The sequence below is a fragment of the Gorilla gorilla genome, chromosome 9 (assembly GCF_029281585.2).
Source record: "Gorilla gorilla gorilla isolate KB3781 chromosome 9, NHGRI_mGorGor1-v2.1_pri, whole genome shotgun sequence".
Taxonomy (NCBI): domain Eukaryota; kingdom Metazoa; phylum Chordata; class Mammalia; order Primates; family Hominidae; genus Gorilla; species Gorilla gorilla.
The window spans coordinates 117,926,658-117,939,704 of record NC_073233.2 but is presented as its reverse complement, the minus strand read 5'-3'; the positions used below and the strand labels follow the sequence as shown (position 1 = coordinate 117,939,704).

The 13,047-nt window shown below is 39.9% G+C and overlaps 1 pseudogene; it reads right to left on the bottom strand.

Annotated features, from left to right (window-relative positions):
• Positions 1-12,073: 12,073 nt before the first annotated feature.
• Positions 12,074-12,763, bottom strand: LOC101127449 (DNA-directed RNA polymerases I, II, and III subunit RPABC1-like; annotated as a pseudogene).
• Positions 12,764-13,047: the final 284 nt, after the last annotated feature.

Sequence of the window (13,047 nt, the reverse complement as noted above, 5' to 3'; positions counted from 1 at the left end):
CTCAACTCTTTATATATTGTACCCTCAAATTGTCTTACTCAGTTAGTGAAATCTTGTAGTGGAAATGAGTGTAATCTAAGCATGTTTTCCAGTAGTAGAACTGTTAGCTGAGCTGTTACTGGAGAAGAGAGGGTTAAATATAACCTGAGAATTCCAGATTCCCAACATTTGGGAACACATAAATCAGTTAGAAAGGCAGTTGGTGACTGGATTCGGTGTGGGTGTGAGATAGACCCTACGATAATGTTCCCTTCACCAGTGTTTCACATTGGTTGACACATGTCAACTGGACACATGTTTTACACTCCAGTATTTCACTCCTAATGCAATGACCTAGGTTCAGATGACTTCCAGTAATAAAGAGGTATTTGCCTGATTCAAATCTCAATAGAATTTAGGGAAATTACTTACAGCTTTTATTGCTTCATGGAAACATGCCAAATCACATCACTTCGTTTGTACATGTTGTTGTATTCAGATGGCTTTCCATATGCTGTATGTGTAAAAATGTTTTCTGGTCTTTTTTTTTTTTTCTGGAACCAAATCTATAGCCAAGAGTTTAGTAATACATGTACAGTTTTATGAATTTTTCAAGAGATTACTTAAAGATGCATTCATGTATGAGTGATTGTTTTCTCCTCAAATTTGTGGTACCTACTGCTCCATCTTCACTTTCCGCTGATGGTCTTGCTTTCTGCTTCACTGCAATATTGAGGCAAATGTGAAAGAAATAGCACAAGCTCCCACCGTCACATTTACCCACTTATGTTCATCTGTTCCCATAAATTCTGCCTTCCTCCGGGACTACTGGTTAACACTCTGTGTTCTTAGCTCCACCACTTGGATACTAGAGCCATTCCCCTCTTGCTTACTCAAGAACATGTCTCCAACAATCTTCCTTTATTTTTTTTGTATCATCAATTTTTCCCTTTTCACTCAAGCATAACCATCAGCATACAAGCATGCTGATATTTATCCCCCCACACCAACCGTACCACTTTTCTGCCATTCTATACTCTGTTTTATTTGTTGCTGTTTGTTTTCCCAGCAGCCAGAGTGGTTCTGTTAAAAACCGGATCACATCATGTTATTCTTCTGTTAGCAACCTTATGGTGCCTTCCTATCTCAGTCAGAGCAAAGGGCAAAGTCTTAACAATGGCCAAGAAGGCCCAACATGATTTCCTCTCTTCCTCATTTGCTCTGCATCAGCCAGACTGGACTCTTCGCTGCCTCTTGAACATGCCAGGGGTGTTCCCAACTCAGGATATTACATTTGCTTTTTTCTGTCTGGAATGCTCTTTCCCATTTTCCTACTCCCTCACCTTCCTGCAGAACTTTGCTTCAATACCACTTTCTCAGTGAGGTCTACCTTGACCACACTATTTAAAATTGCATCCCCTATCTGTACTCCCTATCCCCTTTCCTTGCTTCAGTCCCCTCTTACCCCCTCCAAGATTGATCACCTTCCAATATATTATATATGTTATTTATTTATTTAATTATTTTCTTGCTTTCCTCCACTAGAATGTAAATTTCATGGAGGCAGGAATATACACCCAGTGCTCAGTAAAGGGCCTGGCTTCTCAGTTAATACTTGTCATCTGAATGAAAGAACATGGAAACCCCTAAATTCAGGGGCCTTTGTTGACATGTTTATTGCTCTATACCCAATGACTAGGATACTGTCTGGCTCACAATAATTTTTCAATAATGACTTGTTGGATGAATCATGATAGAAACTGAAAACTAAGAGAAACTGTTCAGCACCATTTCATGGCCCTGAGCCAGCCATCTCCCACCAACACCTCTGAGTTGGCAATCCAAGTTCTTTGCTTTTACCTGTTTTTGGCTCTGAAACGATCCTAGATGAATTTATGGTCTTCACCTTCAGCCAAGTCCTCAAATATTTCCAAAAGATGGGGTGAGCCTGGGAAAGAAAGGGAATGTGAGTCTAGAGTGGGGAAGGGTTAGAGTTACAATTGTAGGGCCAGGAATACTGCCCTGAATTCTGACTATTGGGTTGTGAGTTTACTTATTCATTCAAGAAATATTCATAAAATTTCATCTATGTGCTGGACACTAGAGATACAATTCGCCCATTTATCCTTCCATTTAACAATGCTGAATGTTCCCCCCTGTTCATGCAGCTCCAAGTTGTCTTCACACAGTGGCTAAGTGTTCAGATGCAGGGGGTGGTACCTTGGCCCCAGAAAATGGAGAGGAAGTGAATTACAATCCCCTCCTGAAGGGAGGTGGCAACTGGGACAGGTTCATTCAACTGGAAATTGTGGTTCCGCTGGGTGTCCTACCTGATCCACAGGACACTATGAGCCCAAAGGAATAAGCCCCAAACTATCCTGTGTTTTAAGCCTTCTTCGAATTGGAGATGTTACTTGACTATCCTTTGATGATAAAATAATTAGATCTTGGATTCACCTGGCAGCAGTTTTTATTCCTAATTCTTTGTTGCCAGCATCTTATCTCAGCTAAAAAACTAGAAGATTGTTTGACATTGTTCTACTTTAAGAATGTTTGTCCTTAGAATTTGTTTTGTTTCTGGTGGTGGGATTTATATTTTTGGCCAGAAATATATTATGGACAAGAAACTTCTCTCAAAAATCCAGTAGCTAATACAGAACAGAGTGCTTTGTACATAGATGTTCAGCAATGATTTATTTTATTCACTGTGTGTTTTTGTATACCAGGGAGAAAGTCTATATTTTCTTTCCTATAGATACCATCCCTATCTTTTTCTTATTTTGATTTTTCTCTGCTCACTAGAAGCCTATACAAAAAAATTGGCAAAAAAATATATATCACATAGTAGGATACAGACATACATCCTTTCTCTTCACTGGTTTGAATGGGAAATGAGCTGGAGATATAGGTTTTTCTTTTTTTTCAAAAACCTGCTTATGAAAGGAAGACAAAAGCATGGAATAGAGTTAAGGGGGACTTTTAAAATAGGATGTGGGCCGGGCGTGGTGGCTCATGCCTGTAATCCCAGCACTTTGGGAGGATGAGGTGGATGAATCACCTGAGGTCAGGTGTTCAAGACCATCCTGACCAACATGGAGAAACCCTGTCTCTACTAAAAATACAAAATTAGCCAAGCTTGGTGGCAGGCACCTGTAATCCCAGCTACTCAGGAGACTGAGGCAGGAGAATCGCTTGAACCCGGGAGTCAGAGGTTGTGGTGAGCCGAGATCGTGCCATTGCACTACAGCCTGGGCAACAAGAGTAAGACTCTGTCTCAAAAAAAAAAAAAAAAAAAAGAAAAAAAGGATGTGAGTGCCTTCACCGTGGTATGGCCTGAGGCAAGTCAGTTGAGAGGAAAAGATTCAGAATATGTAGAAGAGAAAGTAAATAATTAAATAATGAACAAAGGCATGAATTAATGTGCTGAGGGAATAAGGGTGTTGGGGGCATGAGGGAGGAAGGAGGCTTGAAGAGAAGGTGAAGACTTAAAATATTCCCTGAAGCCAATAGATGGGGCTGGATGTAGGCACAGGGGACCACTGCTGAACTGCTGGCTGAGGCCCTCACATACTCAGTAGCACAGGGACAATAATATCGCTTCGAGGAACTGGAATTAGAAAGGGTCCTTGTGAAGGCCTGGCCTGCCACCTGCTACAGGGGCACTTAGGGGCAGTAGCATTTGTTACTGTTATTGAATTTATGAATCATTTTAGGGGAAAATACATATATTTTTCGAGAGACAGGGTCTTGCTCTGTTGTCTAGGCTGGAGTACAGTGACATGATTGTGGGTCACTGCAGCTTTGAATTCCTAGTCTCAAGTGATTCTCCCACTTCATCCTTCTGAGTAGCTGGGAATACAGGTGCACACCACCACACCTGCTTAATTTTTTAAAAAGTTTGTTTTTGTAGAGATGGGGGTCTTGCTGTATTGTCCAGGCTGGTCTCAAACTGTGGCCTCAAGTGATCCTCTACCTTGGCCTTCTGAGTAGCTGGGGGAATTTTTTTTTTAAATTTTCATTCTAAATAATTTCAGACTTAAAGTTGCAAAGCAGAATAACAATTTCTGTTGACCTGTCACCCACATTTACCAGATATTAACATATTACAATACTTACTTTATCACTCATTTCATAATTCTCTTTCTATATATGTATGCAAATCATTTTTTTCTGATGTTTGAGGGTTGCCATATAATGACCCTTTACTTCTAAATATTTCAGTGTGTATTTTCTGAAAACAAGAACATATTCTTACACAGAGAAATTGTCAAAATCAGGAAACTAACATCAATATAATACTATTTCCTAACCTACAGACCTTGTTCAAATTTACTTTGTTGAAATTTTTAAAAGCAAATTATTATACCTGCCATCTTTCAATAGATTGGAAGAGCCTGTTTTTTTTTTAAACTAAGACTATTGCACTGGTATTCTTAGTAAGTCAGTGCAAAGGTCATAAGAAAGCATAGCTTATTTTTAAAAAAATAAATGAAATTTTTATCAACTGTATGTTCAACTAGAGAAAAGATGTGGATTGATTTAAAATCATTTGCAGTGGTTATAGGAAATGGCTCAGTCTATTTAAATAAGATTGCTAATGGGGTTTTTGGTAATGGCAAAAAAAAAAGATGCCTGGGTCATTGTTTTTATTGTAATTTGTTATAATTCAGGATTACTTTTAGAAAATTACTAATGGAGGTGTAGAAATAGCGCAATCACATTTCTCATCACTCTTGTAAAATGTGAAATTTGGGCCGGGCGCGGTGGCTCACGCCTGTAATCCCAGCACTTTGGGAGGCCGAGGCGGGCGGATCACGAGGTCAGGAGATCGAGACCATCCTGGCTAACACGGTGAAACCCCGTCTCTACTAAAAATACTAAAAATTAGCCGGGCGTGGTGGCGGGCGCCTGTAGTCCCAGCTACTCGGGAGGCTGAGGCAGGAGAATGGCGTGAACCCAGGAGGCGGAGCTTGCAGTGAGCCGAGATCGCGCCACTGCACTCCAGCCTGGGCGACAGAGCGAGACTCCGTCTCAAAAAAAAAAAAAAAAAAAAGTGAAATTTGTATTTCTAGCATGTAAAAATGTCATGATGTGTACAAAGAGCTATGAGACCTCTGTCACAGTCAATAGCCAGGGTCTGAGGGTTGAGGAGAAGGCAGGGGCCTCTGTCTTCCTATGCTGAAAGGATTATCCAACTCCTGAACAACAGAAAGCAGAAAGGACGACATGCTGGATGGGCAGCTGTTTTAGATGAGAAATGACTGCGTGCTGCCCTCCTTTTGGACAGCCTCTCATTAACCCTTAGAGTCCTGATAATCCTGCTCATTTTAACTCCATCCCAAGGCAGTGTATAGATTCTTTTTTCTTATTTATTTAAATTACAACGCCAGTACACATAAATTTCTTACTCTATTGAGTCTTATGAAATTGCTGTTTTTGTAGGTTAAAATAGTTGAACAAGCAGTGTAAACTAAAAATGAAATTCTAAGCCCCCCAACCATCTGAATGGACCCTGTCTTCTTGGCCAAGGGCATTCCAAAGTTAACCTAAAAAACTTGTTCAGGCTGTGTAATGAAAAGGGAGAGTCAGACATGCCTCAATTTACCCTCCTCCCTTTTGGAATTCAGACCCAGCTGATCAGCATTAATATCAATACAGAGATCTCAAGACTGATAGAACAGACTCTTTAAGTCTGATAAGAAATATTTGCAATCTATTTTCTCTTAAGCCTGCTACCCAGAGGCTTCATCTGCATGATAAAATTTTGGTCTCCACAACCCCTTATCATAACCCAGACATTCCTTTCTATTGATTCCAGGTATTTAGATAATAACTCAACCAATTGCCAGTCAGAAAATCTTTGAATCTGCCTATGATCTGGATGCCCCCGTGTCCAGTTGTACTGTCTTTCTGGACCAAATCAATGTGCATCTTACATGTATTGATTGATGTCTTATGTTTCCCTAAATGTATTAAACCAAGTTGTAGCCCAACAACCTTGGGCACATGTCATCAGGACCTCCCAAGCCTGTGTCATAAGCATGTCCTTAACCTTGGCAAAATAAACTTCTAAATTGATTAAGACTTGTCTCAGATATTTTTTGTTTTACAGCAGTAATTCCACATAGTCCAATCAGATAAATGAGGCACAAGCTAAAGTTCAAACAATAGAAGATATATGGAACAAAATGTTAAATGGTGTCTTAATTTTTGCTTACTCCTACTACCCTTCCCAGAGGTAACCCCTGTGAAATGTTTGAAGTGTATCCTTCCAGTCTTTTTCTGAACATTTACACAATATCCACATATATTCAAAATGTGTAAATAAGCTTATTGTGTATGCATTGTTTTTCAAATTGTACTATGAATGTAAAATTTTTGTTATGTCAGAAAATTTGGTCTGTTTTCTTCTGGTAATAGTTCCATGACTTTCCATATGATTGTTTCATGGTTTATTTAACAATTTGCTTATTAATTCCCCTATTATGTTGTTCTATTTTTAAAGGCTTTAGCCAATACTATAATGAAGATTCTAATATATATTTATTTGTGCATGTAGACAAAATTTCTATAAAACAGATTCCCAGAAATGGCATACCTGGGCCAGAGGTATATGGATTTGAAATTTTAAGTACTATCAAATTCCCTTTTACAAAGAGTTTACCCATTTATTAATTAACAGTGCTTATTTTCCTGCATCTTTGCTTATTTTAGGTATTATAAACCTTTTAAACTCTTATTAACCTGGTGGGAGAAATATAATATCAAGATACTTTTTCCCCCTTGATTATCAGTGAAGTAAGACAACTTTTGATAGGCTTTTTTGTCCAGTTATATGTCTCCTGTCAGTTACCTTTTTATAACCTTTGATTTGTATACAGATTGAATATTAATTGTTTTATGTTTTAATATTTTATACCAGTATTGTCTTTTAAATTAATTTACAGTATATTTAATCATCACACTTTTATTTTTATTTTTATTTAATTAAATCAGTCTTTTCAATTTTGAATTCTGGAATTTCATAATTTAAAAAGGGCTTTACATTCTTAATATTATAAATTCTTTTTGTATTTTATTCTGATTTTTAAATTTGTTTTTCACTTTTAGCTCTTCAGCACATTTGCCATTATTTTTTTGTATATAATGTGAAGTAAAGGTCTGGTTTTATTTTTTCAAGTAGCTATTTATGCTAATACTATTTGTTAAATAAGTATGTTTTTTCCTAACTGGTTATAAATGCCACCTTTATTGAGAAAACTAAATTCTTATTTATGTATGGGCCTGTTTCTGGATTTTAAAAATATTTTATTTATCTACATATTTCTACATCCATATCACACTAATGTAATTAATATAGTTTCAAAGTATTGTTATTTTATTTTACTTTTTTCGAGATAGCATCTTGCTTTGTCACCAAAGCTGGAGTGCAGTGGTGCAGTCATAGCTCACTGCAGCCTTGATTTCCTGGGTTCAGGTGATCCTCCCACCTCAGCTTCCCAAGTAGCTTGGACTAGGTGCATGCCACCATGCCCAGCTAATCTTCTGTATATTTTGGTAGAGATGGGGTTTTGCCATGTTGCCAAGGCTGGTCTCGAACTCTTGGGCTCAAGCAATCCTCCTGCCTTGGCCTCCTAAAGTGCTGGGATTATGGGCATGAGACATCACTGTTGCAGGAAGTCAGGGACCCTGAACGGAGGGACCAGCTGAAGCCATGGCAGAAGAACATAAATTGTGAAGATTTCATGGACATTTATTAGTTCCCCAAATTAACACTTCTATAATTTCTTATGCCTGTCTTTACTGCAATCTCTGAACATAAATTGTGAAGATTTCATGGATATCTATCACTTCCCCAGTCAATACTCTTGTGATTTCCTATGCCTGTCTTTACTTTAATCTCTTAATTCTGTCATCTTCATAAGCTGAGGATGTATGTCGCCTCAGGGCCCTGTGATGATTGCATTAACTGCACAAATTGTTCGTATAGCATGTGTGTTTAAACAATATGAAATCTGGGCACCTTGATAAAAGAACAGGATAACAGCGATGCTCAGGGAACAAGGGAGATAACCATCAAGTCTGACTGCCTGAAAGCTGGGTGGAACAGAGCCATATTTCTCCTCTTACAAAAGCGGATAGGAGAAATATCGCTGAATTCTTTTTCTCAGCAAGGAACAGCCCTGAGAAAGAGAATGCGTTCCTAGGGGGAGGTCTCTAAAATGGCCGCTCTAGGAATGTCTGTCTTAGAAGGTTGAAGATAAGGGATGAAATAAGCCCCGGTCTCCCGTAGGGCTCCTGGGCCTATTAGGATGAGGAAATTCCCGCCTAGTAAATTTTAGTCAGACCGGTTGTCTGCTCTCAAACCCCATCTCCTGATAAGATGTTATCAATGACAATGTGTGCCCAAAACTTCATTAGCAATTTTAATTTCACCCCAGTCCTGTGATCTCCTCTGCCCCCATTTGCCTTGTGATATTTTACTGCCTTGTGAAGCATGTGATCTCTGTGACCCACACCCTATTCGTACACTGCCTCCCCTTTGAAAATCGCTAATAAAAACTTGCTGGTTTTGGGACTTGGGGGGCATTGTGGAACCTGCCGACACGTGATGTATTCCCCAGACACCCAGCTTTAAAATTTCTCTCTTTTGTACTCTTTCCCTTCATTTCTCAGACTGGCTGACACTTAGGGAAAATAGAAAAGAACCTACGTTGAAATATTGGGGATGGTTCCCCTGATACACCAGAACTGGCCCCAATGTGGGTTTAATCTGTATTTCCCTGATGATTAGTGATGCTGAGCATTTTCTCATATGCCTTTTGGCCATTCGTATGTCATCTTTTGAGAAATGTCAATTCAGATTCTTGTGTTTTTTTTTTCCTTTTCAGTTCTGTTGAACTTGATGCCCATTTTTTAATCAGATTATTTGTTTTCTTGCTATTGAGTTATTTGAGTTCTTCATATATTTTGGATATTAATCCTTTATCAAATGTTTGATTTATTGAATTTTGACAATTGGATTGACTCAATTTTACCACCCCCCAAATAAGATATAGAATATTAACATGAGCTTAGAAAATTCTTTCATACTCCAGGTTGAGGCTACAGTGAGCCATGATTGCGCCACTGCACTCCAGCCTGGGCTAGGCAACAGAGCCAGACCCTGTCTCAAATAAATAAAATAAAATAAAATAAAATAAAACAAATTCTCCCATACCCTTTTCCAATCAATTCCTCCTCTTTCCAGAGGCAACCACTCTTTGATTTCCATCCCCATTAATTAAGTTTCCCTGTCCTTGGATTTCATTTATGTGGAACCACATAGTATATATTTGTTATGTCTGTTTTTCTTTTTCACTCAGCATGATATCTGCAAGATTCATACATGTTGTGTATATCAGCAGTTGTTTCTTTTCATTTCTGAGTAATATTCCATTGTATAAATATACTGCAATTTGTTTATACATTTTCCCGTTGATTGACATTTGAGATTGTTTCTAGTATTTGCCTATTATAAATAAAGTTTTTGTAAGTATTCTTTTTTTTTTTTTTTTTTGAGACAGAGTCTCACTCTGTTGGCCAGGCTGGAGTGCAGTGGTGTGATCTTGGCTCACAGCAACCTCTGCCTCCCAGGTAGCTGGGACTACAGGTGAGCACCACCATGCCTGGCTGGTTTTTGTATTTTTAGTACAGACTGGTTTCACCATGTTGGCCAGGCTGATCTAAAACTTCTGACCTGAATTGATCTGCCTGCCTCGGCCTCCCGAAGTGCTGGGATTACAGGCATGAGCCACTGTGCCTGGCCAGTTTTCATAAGTATTCTTACATAAGTTTTTCTTTTTTTGTGAATATATGTTCACTTCTCTTTGGTAAATATGTAGGGGTGGAATTACTGGTTCATATGTAAATATATGTTTACCTTTATACATAACTGCCAGAGAGTTTTCCAATGAGGTTGTACCTTGTTATATGCCCACAAACAGTGTATGTGAGTTCTAGTTTCTCTTCATCCTCATCAGTATTTGGTTTAGTCAGCCATCCAAATGGATTAAGCCATTTCAGTGTGAATGAAATACTGTCTCATTGTAGTTTTAATCAGCATTTCCCTGATGTCATTCAACAAATTTTTGTGAGTTTATTGACCATTCATGTATCTTCTTTCACGAAGTGACTGTTTAAATCTTTTGCCCATTTCTAAAATTGGTTGGCTTTCTATTATTGAGTTTTAGGAGATATTTTTATGTTCTGAATACAAATATATTCTTTGTCATACATATACGGTGAATATATTTTTTTCCTATGTGTGACTTCTCTGTTTATACTATAAATGATGTCTTTTAAAGAGTGAAAATTTAAAATTTTGATGAAATCCAGTCTATTAATATTTTATTAATGCATTTTGTGTCCTATTCAAGAAATGTTGGCGGACTCCTAAGGTCACAAAGATATTTTTCTATGTTTTCTTCTAGAAACTTTATAGTCCTGGTTTTTATGGTTAGGTTTATGATCCATCTTAAATTAATTTTTGTATATTGAGTGACATGAGATCAAGGTTCATTTTTTTCCTGTACAAATATTCTACTGTTCCAGAAGCATTTGTTTAAAAAAAAAAATGACCCGTTGAAAAAAAACCCCAAATGACCCATTGAATTGACTTGGTGCCTCATTCAAAAATCAATTCAGCATATCTATTACTGAACTCTCTTTTCTGTTCTACTGATTTATTTATCTGTGCTTATGCCTATACCAAACTCTTAATTATTGTAGCTTTTTTATTGAGATGGAGTCTCACTATATTGCCCAGGCTGGAGTGCAGTGGTGCTATCTGGGCTCACTGCAACCTCTACCTTTTGCATTCAAGCGATTCTCCTGCCTCAGCCTCCTGAGTAGCTGAGATTACAGGTGCATGCCACCATATCCAGCTAATTTTTTTTGTATTTTTGGTAGAGATGGAGTTTTACCATGTTGGCCTGACTGGTCTCAAACTCCTGACCCCAAGTGATCCGCCCGCCTGGGCCTCCCAAACTGCTGGGATTATAGGCATGAGCCACAGCACCCTGCCTATTGTAGCTTTTTAGTAAATCTTAAAATTAAGTAATTTCTCAAAGTTGTTTGTAGTTCCTTTGCATTTCTATATAAATTTTAGACTCATCTTGTCAATTTAAAAAAAAAATTGACTGTAATTTTAATAGGGATTGTATTGAATTTATATATCAATTTTAAAATAATGGACATCTTAACATTCCAGCTTTCAGAGAATTGTCCATAAACATTTATTTGTTCTTCATTAATTTCCTTTAGCAATATTTTGCAGCTTTCAGTTAGAAATCAGAGAGAGAGCAGGAGAGATAGAGAGGGAGCAGGGAGGGAGCACAGAGAGAGAGAGAGGCACTCACTGTGTTGTCAAGGCTGACCTCAAACTCCTGTGCTCAAGTAGTCCTCTAGGAGGTTGGGATTTCAGGTATGCACCACTGTGCCTGGATAAAATCTTACATATATATATATTTTGGTGTTTATATCAAGCAAATTTATTTACTCAAAATGTCTTTAATGTTTGAAAACACCCAACCTCCTACAACAACCGAAAACTCTGCTGAGTTGGAATCTCGCACCGTGGTGGCTTGAGAGCCTGCGCAGTTGTGAATGGAGTAAGGAGCCAAGACTGAGTGGGGGCCACCACGCATCAGGGCCACTGAGGGAGGGAAGATGAGGGGTGGGAGGCTGAGAGCCCGGGAGGAAGCAGTGGCTGGTGGGAGACACGGGCCCCAAACCCCCAACACAGGGGACCCAGTGCAGTCTGGGCGAGGACGCCAGGCACCAGCTGCCCCCAGGTGACCTCCCTGTGGGGGTCTTGTACCTCCTAAGGCCGGATCTCGCATAAATACACAGGTGAATGGGACGGGCTGGGCCATGGGAAGACTCATCCCAGGATGGGAGCTCTTGAGTGGAGGCTGCCTGCCTTGGGGAGCCCAGAGGAGGAGCAGCCGGGAGAGAGCTGGGGGCTAGACTCCGGCAGGGCAGGGGCATCCATCCTGCAGGTGACGGGGGTCATTGTCCGTGTGTCTGCCTCTAGGGGCTGTCAGGGAGGTCGCTACTGCATGAGCCGGTAGGTGAGGTACCTGCCTGCCATCTCGCTGGGCCGGATGATCTTCACTACCTGCCCATGCTTTATCCCAAAGTAGCGCACCACAGCGTCCCCCACCTGGATCCTGGGCAGCTGGTTCTCTCGGAGCTTATATCGGGCCAACAGCACTGTCACCTCCTCCTTGGTCATGACAACGTACTTAGGGACTAGCTCGTGCTCTGTGATGTTGATGAGCAATTTCTGCTGCAGAAACTGCTCCAGGATGTACTTGGGAGCCATGTCGACCAGGCACTACTTGGCGGAGGGCGTCATGCCCTGCTGCACCATGATGAGGACCCGCGTGATGTTCTCCTGCTGCACCATGATGAGGACCCGCGTGATGTTCTCCTGCTGCATGCGCCGGCAGTACACGTTGAGGGTCTTGATGCCCACCTTGGGCTCCTCTGGAAAGAACACAAACATCTTGTCGGTGGGGTCATCGTTGTGGGCCACCAGCGTGGTGAGGTCCGTGCGCCGCCGCTGCCCCTCACTTGGCTTGTCCCCAAACTGGGCTTTGAACTCCTTCAGTGTCTGGTTAAGCTCGTCCTAGGTCACTAGGTAGCCACAGTCATGGCACAGCTGCATGATGGTCTTGCGGATTTTCCAGAGCCGGTACATCTCCTCCTTGTCGTCCACGGCCGCCCTAAAATCTTGCATATTTTTCACTGGATGCCTTTTTAGGGATTTGATATTTTTTAATGGCATTTTTAAAAAGCTTTATTTTCCAGTTGTTTGCTGGTGGCAAATAAGACAACAATTAGACTTTTTATATGCTCCAAGAATTCTAATGTCACTTATTAATTCTAGTGTTTGTTTTGGGTAGATTCAATAGGATTTTAATAATCATACTGTCTATAAATAACAATAGTTTTGCTTCTTCCTTTCCAATACTTACGCATTTTATCTTATGTTCTTGCTTTATTACATTGGCTAGGACTTCC